Source organism: Equus quagga, chromosome 16 (assembly GCF_021613505.1).
Source record: "Equus quagga isolate Etosha38 chromosome 16, UCLA_HA_Equagga_1.0, whole genome shotgun sequence".
In the NCBI taxonomy this organism is placed as follows: domain Eukaryota; kingdom Metazoa; phylum Chordata; class Mammalia; order Perissodactyla; family Equidae; genus Equus; species Equus quagga.
Window position 1 is genome coordinate 82,826,243 of NC_060282.1, and position 13,152 is coordinate 82,839,394.

Consider the following 13,152-nt stretch of genomic DNA (forward strand, 5'->3'; position numbering starts at 1 on the left):
GAGGTTAAAATCACAAAAGTGCCTAAGTGCTGCCAGCCTGGATGTGAAGAGATGGTGACTGAGATTCAAAATAACCTTTGAACATCCAACTTTTTGAGGGCAGGAAGCAGGCTGGAGAAGTCCATCCATGCAGTGTCTGGGGAGGGCATATTCTCCAGAGATCTCTTCAAAAGTAGACACAGAGGCTAGTGGAAAAGGAAGGATGTCCCAGAGAAAGGACAAGATCCATAGAGAACAATGAACTGGGGCATTATTCTCAAAGGGGTAATCAAGGATCACTCCTTACCCCAAGGTTTGGAGTCATTTTAACCAGTGCTGTAGGATTTCGGAATGCCTGAGGACCAATAATTACTTACCCTTGCAAGTAAGAGTGCTTGCTGTTTTTTTACATCACTGTTGTACTATTGCATGTTGGGTGTATAGGGCACCATAAACTAAAAGGATCTGAATCTTATGAATATTGTTTAGATCAAGATTCTAGACTTTGAGGCTGAAGCAGTGGTTGGATAACACTTTTGAGGTGTCTTGTGAAGAGGGTGAATATATTTGTGTGTGTGTAGGAGGGAAGTCAATATCTGCAAACAAAAGTGTAGCCTGTAGTAGAATTTACTATTTGTTAATAAATCCTTCCCTACCTTTGCCGTGCTTCTCTGAAGGTGGACTCACTCCTCCCTTCTCCATTGAGCTTGGCCATGGAACTCACTTTGGCCAATAAATGTGAGCAGTTAGGATGTATGCCAGCTTCCAGCAGGAGTGCATGTGGTTGACTCCATTTCCCTCGCTTCTGCCCTCACCATGAGAAAAACAAGCCCCAGTCAGTGATTACTCATTCAGTCTCGGGCCAGGATTGAGGAGACATATGAAGCCCAGCAACGCCCAGAGGACCCACAGTTGATCTGCATCCTTCATGTAACGTGAGCAAGATATATCTCTTTTTCTAAGCCTAAGTTGTTTGGGACTTTGCACCAAAGACTCATGGATAAACATACATTATTTGATTTAAACTGTGTGACATCATGAGCTATCTATTGTTACATATATTTTTACAGATGACTTATCTGAGGCTTAGAGAGGGTAAATAAAAAAAAATTTCAAGGTTATATAGTTGTTATCCAGCGTTGGTGGTCTAGTGGTTAAGATTAGATACTGTCACTCCCACAGCCTGGGTTCATCTCCTGGTCAGGGAACTATGTCACCCATCTGTCAGTTGTCATACTGTGGCAGCTGTGTGTTGCTGTGATGCTGAAAGCTATGCCATCAGTATTTCAAATACTAGCAGGGTCTCCCTTGGTGGATAGGTGTCAGCGGAGCTTCCAGACAAGACAGACATGAAAGAAGGACCAGGCTACCCACTTTCAAGAAATTGGCCATGAAAACCCTATGAATGGCAGTGGAGAAAAGACAAGGCAGGGTTTTGCTTTGCTGTACACAAGGTTCCTACAAGTTGGAATTAAGTTGACCTCAACGGCACCACCAACAACAATATAGCTGTTGAGAGGCAAAGATGAGTTTCAGATTCAGTATTAAATCTAAATCCCCACTCATTCCAATAGGCCATGCTTCTGTTCTCTGTCAATGACATGGTTGAATTGCTAGTCTTCTAATTAAAAGTAGTATTTTTATTTCTCCTAAAATTAGGGTCTAAATAATATTACATAGCATTTTCTTTTTAAATAACCATGTAACACTTATTTTGGCAACAAGAAAGCATCAGGATCAGTAAGTTTGATGCCTTGGGAAGATATTACATCTAAGTATACAATATTTTTCAACCAACATTGGAAAGGCAGAAGTCTAAACTATACTAAACGTACCTATGGAAACTGGTTTGTTCAGTGAACACGACCAACTATGGTAACTGCCCAGATCCCTAATGGGTTTCCTTCGATGACAAAGCCAACAATAAAACTTCAGTAAAACTGGAAAAGAGAAGAACCATCAACATATAGGGCCTAAAGGGGTCTGGCATGCTATACAGTCTGAACCCTTCATTTTAAAGACGAGGGAACTGAGGAACAATTAATCATGTGATTGCTTGAAGGTCACAAAGTAGCAGGAGTATACAAAGTTGCTCCCTAAAATGTAGAGTTTTCAAAGATGAGAAGATTTGAATGTGTTCTCATGTCAAGTGGCTCTCTCAAGCTTAGCTACTGAATTGGCTCTGAGTCAGCATGGCACTTTGCCATATTGAGTAAGAAAATCACAAACAGATGACTAGCTTACAAATGACCAGCTTTTGTAGACAGGCACTTGGCAAGTGGAAAGAATGAGTAGTGATTTTTGACATTGACTCTCCAGTACCAGAGGTCACTGCGTAGCCATGGATGAGGAAGGTAATAGGATAATGCTGATGGCTTCTCTGACTTAGCATGCCTACCAGACATCAGAATTCTTGGTGATGACACATCCTGTCTAACCTAGGCAATCATAACTGGGCATCATGCCATTAATCTTGAAAACTTAGGTAAAAGTTCTTTGAACAGTGATTATAGCTAAGAACAGCTGACTTTTTCACTGTGTCATAAACTACTTATGACTGACTCATAAAATGATTTGCAAAAGGTGTAATCACTGACAAAGAAAAAGAAAACACAGGTGAGATGAGTGACTGCAGTGATAGAGGAGAACAACTTGGCATTAATTAATTTCTGGATTTACTTTTCGTTTGGGGTCAAATGGCCAATCTCTGACAGGGCCCCAAAGCCTTTTTGCAATATGGCATCAGAGCCTCAGTAGAGCATGAACCCTTTCAACACAGGCAAATAGTTTAAGGAACCAATTTTAGTTCTAAATATAAATATATTCAAGTTTATCTTGAGATGACATGCTAGAATATGGGTCTATTAGTCAGTCCCTAACTTGGCATTCTTCAACAACTGAATCTAAGCCTGTCATCAGTGTTATTTCTCGATGCCACCACACAGTGACAGTTCAACCCATTCAGACTCTAACTTCTGTGATTTGCACATCTGTAACTTAATTTTCATTGACTCTCTTTGATAAGTTTCTACAGCAGGCCCAGGCCAAAGTGGGTGCATCTTTTGATACATTGACTAAATGGATAAAGATAATGACAATGATAAGAATAATTATATATTCCTCAGTTTTCTTTAAGAATGATCTAAATTTTTATTTTCCAAATAACTTCACAAGAGAGAGAGAGGGGAAGGTGGTGGTGTATGATACAGAGCTCGCTTCCTCCCATGGACACAACAAATCTGTAATTACATGTGGAATAATTTCCTCTGAGAGAGATCTGGAAACGGGATGAAAAACTCCTCTACAACAAGGAAGAACACTGAGATGGGGGAGAGTGAGACACACGGTCCCACTGAGGAGAACACCCCAAACTAGCGGGGTGCTTGAGGGCCAGGGGTGTTCTCAAAGGTTCCGGGCTTTTCCCGGAGGAGTGAGGAAACGGAGCTCCACGTTAGGCACCTGACCCTGAAATCCAGCGGTGGAGGACGAGACCTCGAAACACCTGGCTGTGAAAATCAGTGGACTTTTACACTGAGGGAAAATACAAAACTATAGGGTAAGGAACACCTGCTCTTGAAGGGATCTTGCTCAGACTCACTGGGCCCGGAACCAGTGAAACAGACCAGATGGAAGAGGGCATAGTCCGTAGGCAAGAGACTCACTTACAAAGCTTGGAGTGGAGATAAAGGAGGCAGCTGGGGCCCCCAGGGACTGAGACACTTGTGGCAGTCATTTTTGTGACCTCAGGCAGCATTCTGGAATCCTCCTCGAGGCTATTAGTGTGGGAGCCTTCCCCACCCATTGGCACACCCAAGGCAGTCATGCACAGCAGGGCAGCACAGGCTGCCCAAGCTGGGGGTCCGCCTTGCCCACCAGCACACCTGCAGCTGTTCTGCACAGCCAGGTTGCACAGCCAACCTGTATCTGGGGCCTGCTCTGCCCACAAGCAAGCCCACAGAAGTCGTGTGCCTCCAGGACTCGGAACAGCCACACCAGGAGTCTGCGCCACCCACCAGTGAGCCAGCAGCAGTTGTGCACTGCCAGGCTGCATGGCCAGCCAGCCTGGGAACTGCCCCACCAGTCACTAAGCCAGCACTCATGCACAGCCAGGCCACATGGCCAGCTGCACCAGGGGCCTTCCCTGCCCACTAGTAAGCCAGCAGCAGTCACATGTCACAAGGTAGCAGCCACTAGGTAGCACAACCATCCACACCAGGGGCCTTCCCAGTCCACCAGTGAGCTCACAGGTGTCATACACCATGGGCCTTGCAATCAGCCACACTGGGAGCCTTCTTCATCCTCTAGAGAGCTTGCAGCAGTTGCACACCACTCAACCTTGTAACAAATCAAAAAATACCTTGAGAAAAATGAAAATGATAAACATAATGGTCCAAAATCTATGGGATGCAGCAAAAGCAATACTAAGAGGGAAGTTTATAGCAATACAGGCCTATCTCAAAGAATCAGACAAATCTCAATTAAATAATTTAAATGTACACCAAAAGAAACCAGAAAAAGAAGAACAAACCAAGCCCAAACTTAGCAGAAGGAAGAAGATAATAAAGATCACAGCAGAAATAAATGAAATAGAAACGAGAAAACAACAATAGAAAAGATCAATGAAACTAAGAGCTTCTTCTTTGAAGAGATAAAAAAAGTTGATAAACCATTAGCCAGACTTATCTGGAAAACAAGGGAGAGGGCTCAAATAAATAAAATCAGAAATGAAAGAGGAGAAGTTAAAAATGACACCACAGAAATACACAGTAGTATAAGAGATTATTAGAAACAGTTATAAGCCAACAAATTGAACAACCTAGAACAAGTAGATAAATTCCTAGAGTTGCACATCTTCCAAGACTGAATCAGGAAAAAGTAAAATATCTGAACACACTGTTTACTAGTAATGAAATTGAATCAGTAATCAAAAAATTCCCAATTAACAAAACTCCAGGAGCAGACATCTTCACTGCTGAATTCCACAAACATTTAAAGGAGAGTTAATACTGATCCTTCTTAAACTCTCCTGAAAAATTGAAGAGGAAGGATCGCTCTCAAACTTATTCCACAAGGCCAGCATTACCCTGATACCAAAACCAAAGACATCAAAAAAAAGATAGTTACAAGTCAATGTCTCTGTTGAAGATAGATGCAAAAGTTCTCAACAAAATATTAACAAACTGAATTCAATGACACATCAAAAGGATCATACACTGTGATCAATTGGGATTTATTCTGGGGATGCAAGAATGGTTCAACATTGGCAAATAAATCAATGTGATACACCACATTAACAAAACAAAGGATAAAAATACTCAATGATGAATACTCATACTCAATGATGAAAAGCTGAAAGTTTTTCCTCTAAGATCAGGAACAAGACAAGGATGCCCCTCTTACCACTCTTATTCATACATAGTTTCAGACAAGAAAAATTAAAAAAATAAAAGTCATCCAAATTGTAAAAGAAGAAGGAAGAGTGAAATTGTCACCTGTCACTGTTTGCAGACAATATACTATATATAGAAAACCCTAAAAACTCCACCAAAAAACTATGAGAACTAACAAACAAATTCAATAAAGTTACAGACAAAATAAATATACAGAAATAAGTTGTGTTTCTGTACACTACCAATGAACTATCAGAAAGAAAATTAAGACAATCCCATTTACATTTATATCAAAAACCATAAAATACCTAGGAATAAATTTAACAAAGGAAGCGAAAGGCCTGTACTCTGAGAACTATAAGACACTGATGAAAGAAACATAAATGGAAAGATAAACTGCATTCATGGATTGAAAGAATGAAAATAGTTAAAATATCCACACTACTCAATGGAATCTACAGATTCAATGCAGTCCCTATTAAAATACCAATGGCATTTTTCACAGAATGAGAACAAATAATCCCCAAATTTGTAGGGAACCACAAAAGACTCCAAATAACCAAAGCAATATTAAGAAGAACAAAGCTGGATGTATCACACTCCCTGATTTCAAACTGTGCTGCAAAGCTGTAGTAATCAAAACAGTTGGTACTAGCATAAAAACAGACACATAGATCAACAGAACAGAATAGAGACTGGAAAATAAATCCACACCTAAATGCTCCATTCATCTACAACAAAGGAGGCAAGAGTACACAATGGAGAAAAGACAATCTCATCAACAAGTGGTGTTGAGAAAACTTGACAGCCACGTGCAAAAGAAGGAAACTGGACCACTTTCTTACACCAAAAATTAACTCCAAATGGATTAAAGACTTAAATGTACGACCTGAAACCACAAAACCCCAGTTTTATGAAGAAAACATAGGTAGTAAACCCAGTGACACGAGTCTTAGCAATAATTTTTTGGATACGTAGAACCAAAAAAACAAAACCAATGAATAAACGAAACAAAACAGAAACAGACTTATAGATACAGAGAACAAAGCGGCAGTTGCTGGAGGAGGAGGGGTTGCGGGGAACGTGAAATAGGTGAAGGAGATAAGAGGTGCAAATGTCCAGTCACGAAATAAATAAGTCATGGGGACGTAATGTACAGCACAGGGAATATGGACAACAATATTGCAATAACTGTGTATGGTGAAAGATGGTTATTAGTCTCATCAGTGTGATGATTTTGTCATGTAAAGAAATGTCAAATCACCATGTTGCGCATCTGAAATGAATACAATGAGTATGTCAACCATAGTTCAATAATCATGAAAGTGCATTCAACTTACGTATTTATAGAAAATTCAAGCAGGAAAGCAACTTTTCTAAATATCTTATAACAAATAGATTGATATTACACAGTCTTCTTTGAGGAATCTCTCCAAAGGATTTTCCTTTAAAATTTTTGAAATCTTATTTTGTTTTATTTCTGCTATCATAGCCTACTCAAAGAAGATTGACTTAGCTGTTTATGCCTACATTAAAAAAAATCTCAAAACAATAACCTAAATTTATACCTTCACGAACTAGAAAAAGAAGAGTAAAATAGACCCAAAGCCAGCAAAAGGAAAGAAATAATAAACTAGTGTGGAGATAAACAAAATGGAAAATAGAAACACAATGGAGAAAAATCAATGAAACCAAAAGTCAGTTCTTTGAAAAAAATCAACAACATTAATAAATTGTTAGCTAGACTGACAAAGAACAAAAGAAAAAAGATACAAATAACCAAAATCATAAATGAAATTGGGGACATTACTACCAACTTTACAGAAATGAAAAGGATTAAACGAATAATTGTATGCCAACTCTTGTTATTGAACAAGTACATGTCAACAAATACCAACAAATTAGATAATACAGAATAAATAGACATATTTCTTGAAACACATAAATTATCTAAACTGACTCAAGGAGAAATGGAAAATCTCAATAGACCTATAACAAGAACCTCCCAAGAAAGAAAGGTCCTGGACCAGATGTCTTCACAAGTGAATTCTATCAAGCATTTGAAGAAGAATTAACACAAATCCTTCTCAAATTCTTCCAAAAAATAGAAGAGGAAGGAACACTTTCTAACTCATTCTATGATATCAAAGCCAGATAATAACATCATGAGAAAAGAAAATTGCAGATCAATATGTCTTGTGAACATAAATGCAAAAATTCTCAATAAAATGTTAGCAAATCAAATCCAATAACATATTAAAAGATTATTCAGTATGACCAAGTGGATTTATTCCAAGAATACAAGACTAGTTCACTATGAGAAAATAAATTCATGAAATACATCACATTAATAGAACAAAGAGCGAAAAAAACACAGGAACATCTTGACTGATGCTGAAAAGGCATTTTACCAAATCCAACAACCTTCTTGACAAAAACTTTCAGAAAACTAGAAAGTGATGGAAAATTCCTCAACATGATAAAGCGTATTTATGAAAAATTCACAGCAAACATTGTGCTTAATGGTGAAAGACTGAAAGATTTTCCCATAAGAGAAGGCACACAACAAGAATGCCTATTCTCACCACTGTTGTTCAACATGGTCCTGGAAGTTCAAGTCAGAGCTTCAAAAATAAATCAGTAAATAAAATGCATGCAGATCAGAAAGGCAAAACCATTTCTCTTCACAGATGTTATGATCCTGTACATAGAAAATTCCAAAGAATCCAGAAGGAAGCTACCAGAGCTAATAAAGAATTCAGAAAAGTTGCAGCATAAAATAACAAGGAAAAGTAAATCATTCCTATACATCACCATAAAGAATCCAAAGCAAATTAAGAAAGAAGTTTCATTTAAAATAGCATCTAAAATAATTAAATACTTAGGAATAAATCTAAGTAAGTGAAAGACTTGTGTGCTGAAAACTACAAATATTGCTGAAATAAAATAAAGAAGTTCTAAATAAATCGAAAGACGTTCGTGTTCATGGATAGCAAGACTTAACATTGTTAAGATGTCAATATCACCCAAAGTGATCTACAGATTTATTACCATTTCTATGAAAATTCCAACAGCTTTTTTTTCACAGAAATAGAAAACAAATTCTAAAATTCAAAGGGAATTTTAAGGGGCCCCAAATAGCCAACAATCTTGCAAAAGAAGAATAAAGTTGGTGGACTCACATTTCCTGACTTTGCAACTTACCACAAGGCTATAATACTTAAAATAGTATGGTACTGGCATAAGGACTGATATATAGACCAATGGAATAGAATAGAAAGCCCAGAAATAAGCTCTCACATATACAGCCAACTGATTTTCTACAAGGATGCTAGCACTATTCAATGGGGGAAAGGGCAGTCTTTCCAACAAATGGGATGGGAAAAACTGGATCTCCACACGCAAAAGAATGAAATTGGATCCTTACTTTATACCATACAGGAAAATTAACTCAAAATTGATCACAGACCTAAACTCAAGGGCCAAAGCTATAAAAGTCTGAAAGGAAAACATAGGGGAAGATCTCCATGCTATTGATTTTGGTGAAGATGTCATGGATCTGACACCAAAAGTACAGGCAAGAAAAAAAAAAATAGAGTGAACTTCAACAAAATTAAGAGGTTTTGCACATCAAAGGACACTATCAAGAAAGTAAAAAGACAACCTACAGAGCAAGAAAATTATTTTTAAATCATATAACTAATAGATTAATATTTAGAATATATACGGAACATCTACAACAATAACAAAAGAATTCAAAAATGAGCAAAAGAGTTGAACAAACATTTTTCCAGTGAAGATAAACAAATAGCCAATAAGCACTTAGAAAGATGCTCAGCATCACTAGCTATTAGGGAATGCAAATCAAAACCATGGTGAGATAAAACTCCACACTTACTGGAAAGGCGATTATAAAAATGAGACAAAACAAAACAAAATAAATATTGGTAAGGATGCGGAGAATTTGGAACCCTTGTGCATTGCTGGGGAAATGGAAAATGATGCAGTCACTGTGGAAAACAGGTTGGTGGTTTCTCAAGAAGTTAAACATAGAACTATCATATGATCCAGAAATTCCACTACTAAACAGAACAGGAAACAGACATCTATGCACCAATGATCATAGCAGCATTATTCATAATAGCTGTAAGGTTGAAACAACCCAAATGTCCATCAACAGATAAATGGATAAACAAAATGTGATATATATACAATGGAATACTAATCAGCCAGAAAAAAGAATGAAATTTTTATATATTCGACAATACGGACAGACCTTAAAATCATTGTGTGAAATAAGCTGGGCACAGAGGATGAATACTGTGGAGTCCATGTATATGAGGTGTCTCTAACAGGCAATTTCACAAGGACAGAAAGTAGGACAGAGGTTACCAGGGGCTAAACTGGAGACAGAAGGGAGGGGAGGAGAAGTTACTGTTTAATACGTACAGAATTTATGCTGGGGATGATGCAAAGGTTTTGGATATAGACAATGGTGATGGGTATACAACACTGTAAACATATTGAATACCATTGAATTGTATACTTAACAAATGGCTAAAATTATAAGTATCATGTTATGTATACTTTACCACAATAAAAAATACGTCACCGCTGCATAAATCTGTGAGAAAACAATTTGGGGAGCTCACCTCTCACTGACTATCGAACTCAGATAGCATCAAGGTTTCCTTCCACTTTATCCTTGCCTTCAGGAAGCCTCCAGTCCAATGGGGAAAATAATTATACACAAGCAAAATTTGGCTTGAGTTTCTTTCCTCAACCCAGTTAACAACAGATTCGCCTTCTCTGCTGTGCAATCAGTCTCTGCGTCTTTTCCTACTTCAGTTCCCTACTTTTGAGAAGACGGTTGTAAGTAGGAGGTGGCAGAGGGAAATTCATTTGTGTCTCAGACTATTGAGCTCATTCCTATTTTGACTACCTTTCCCCATCAAATCTTTAATTGGATGACAATCGATCTTGGGTGTATTGCCCTATAGGATCTTTATCTTTGTCACGTCTGATCAAAACCTCTGACACTGAAAGAAAAGATATTTAACTACATATTGTGCCCAAAGCTAAATTTTCTTATACTGTCAGAAAATAGTTTCACAAAAGTCACTCACACTTAAATTAGTAATTTTCCTGTCAATTATCCAGGATCACCCCTATGTATTACTAACTTTGGTGGGAAAAACTCATAAAATAGCCTGATAGTAACACAATCTATAATTTCATAGTAACACTTTAATTTGAGGCACATTCATTTTCTTAATATCTAAGGGACAGTTTTCCAGGCCTTGGAAGTTCAACATAAGACTATCTTTATGTTTTGCTAACACTGAATGGCATAAAATGATGCTAATAAGATAGCTCAAGACTACATAAGCTGTGTATAGATACCATGCTCTAACTATGTATGTATGTGTTTCCAAAATCTTCCCATTTAGAAAGCCATACCATCTTCTAAAGATCATCATAGACGACGAAGGAAGACATCATGTAGGCATTATAAGCTTTAAAATACAAGAATTGTAAATTTCATTATTTTAACAAAACATGACATTTTGCAAAGTAGAATAAAATATCCTATAAACTTTATGTTAAAGTAGAAAAAGACATCAAATATTTGGATAAGTAAACAAGAGAAGATATAACTGTTATTGTTAAAAAAGTGTTCTATTTAAACTTTAGCTTATTCTACACACATTGAATTAAAAATACCTTTATTTATCCTTCCATGCACTATGCCATATTTTGATGTTCATAATATGATCTTGAGGAAGAGGAAATATGCTGAATTTCCTATTGAGTTGCTAAATGAAAATTAGATTTGTTTCAGTGTAATGCTAATGATAATTATATTTAATGTACAACTTTATGTAATTTCTGAACTATTGTAGGAGTTCTTATCCATACGTTACATTTGCATCTTAATTACTTATACTCTGGTCTTGATAACTGGTCTAAGTCTTTATATTCCTTGTCTGCTCGTTAATGCATCCACTAGCATGGTGGTTCTGTGTACTGGTGCTGACTATGTCATTGTTAAGCAGTAAATAGTTGCTGATTTGAATTCACCTTCTAACTATTTACCAGAATACTTACAAGAAATCCCCACTCTCCAAGCACGCAAGAAAATATTAAGGTTACATAAACCTGGAAAGGGCTAATCTGGAGTTTATTTTGAAATAATGAGGAAACATTTTACTTGTCAAAGATTTTTAAAGGACAAGATGCATTAATTGCTTAATCTACATATTCAAAAATTTCTTTTCTTTTTTATGAATTTGGGTTGTGGAATTTCCCCACTAGAAGTGAGCTACATAATGGCAGTGAGTTCCTTCTTTCATTTTCACTGCTGTGTGTCCAGCACGCAGAAAATCTTGAACTTAGCAGGTGTGCAATATTTGTTTAATGAAAGACTGTTGGGGAAGGTCAAGACAACGCAACCGCAGGTTTGACCCGTGAGCTGGACCAAGACAGCTGGAGGCTCCGCCCCTTCCTGCCCTTGGAATGTGCATTCCAGTTGCCTTCCCCACTCCCAGAAGCTGCCCCAAGGATACAGCCTCAGGAGAGCAAAGTGATCATAAGACCATCTGGACTGTGTACGTGGTGGAAGCCAGGTAAGGCCTCTATATAAATTTTTGTGATTCTGGCCACCCAAGACAAGCCTCGTCTGTCAGTTCCCTCGCTTACTAAACCTGCCACCTACCAATCTGGAGACTTCTGCATCCTTGGCCTCCAAATATGGGAGGTGCTTCTAGATAACACCCAGGAAGCTCCTGAGCAGGTTGCAAAACAACAAAGACCTAAATATATGTATATTTAGAAGTAAAATGTCATGCTGCTTCTTTAAAAAATAAATCAGAAATTTATTTAAATTTCATAAAAGAATATAAAAAATTGGATATCCAGACAGATATGCACATGCACACACACATGCACACATTTCTTTAAAGAAAAATTTTGTGAGAGTGTCATAGATCCCTAGTAAATATATGATTAGTGACAATTAATTAATGCATAATTAATCCAATGCAACTCTTTTGGAACTTCATATTGTTGTAAAGCTCAGCTGGAGTTTTCTGGTTCAAGATGACTGCTTAAACTCATTCACTTCTCCTTTTATCCCAAATCTCACTAAAATAAGAGAGTAAGTACTAAAAAAGAAGCATAAAAACATTGAAACATTGGAAAAGTAAAAGGAAGCCAGAAGGAGAAGGGAATACTGAGGAATTTCTGCTAAATATGAGTCATACGAATTGACAGTGAAACTCATTGGAACTGAGGAATTAATCCTGTATTGGCAATAGAACAGACATCTAAAACAATTACAATTTTCCAGAACTCTGGAATTTCAAGATCAAGTATTAGAGAAAGAGTGGGCCATTTGTGGTAGATGGAATGAGGCCAACCAGAATTGACAATGTAAGAGGATGACTCTGGTATTGGTCAGCCAGTAAACAGGAAGGGCGTGATGGTGGGAAGAACACTGGCTCTGTAGCCAAAATGTGGGATTAGTACCAACTCTTCCACTGGTAAACTTGGGCAAGTTTTGTAACCTCTGCAAATTTCAATGTCCCCTTTGCTGTATCAGGGATAATTGTTCTTATAGAGCTATTGTGAGTTTTGCAGGTGATAATGTGCGTAAAGTGCTTGGAATGCTACTAGGAATGTGGTAAGTATGATGTTAGTGTTGCTCCTGATATTTTGATGTGATTTGAAATTAAACCACAGGTATAGTTCTCTGAAGTGAGAATTCTGACACAAGATACACCCT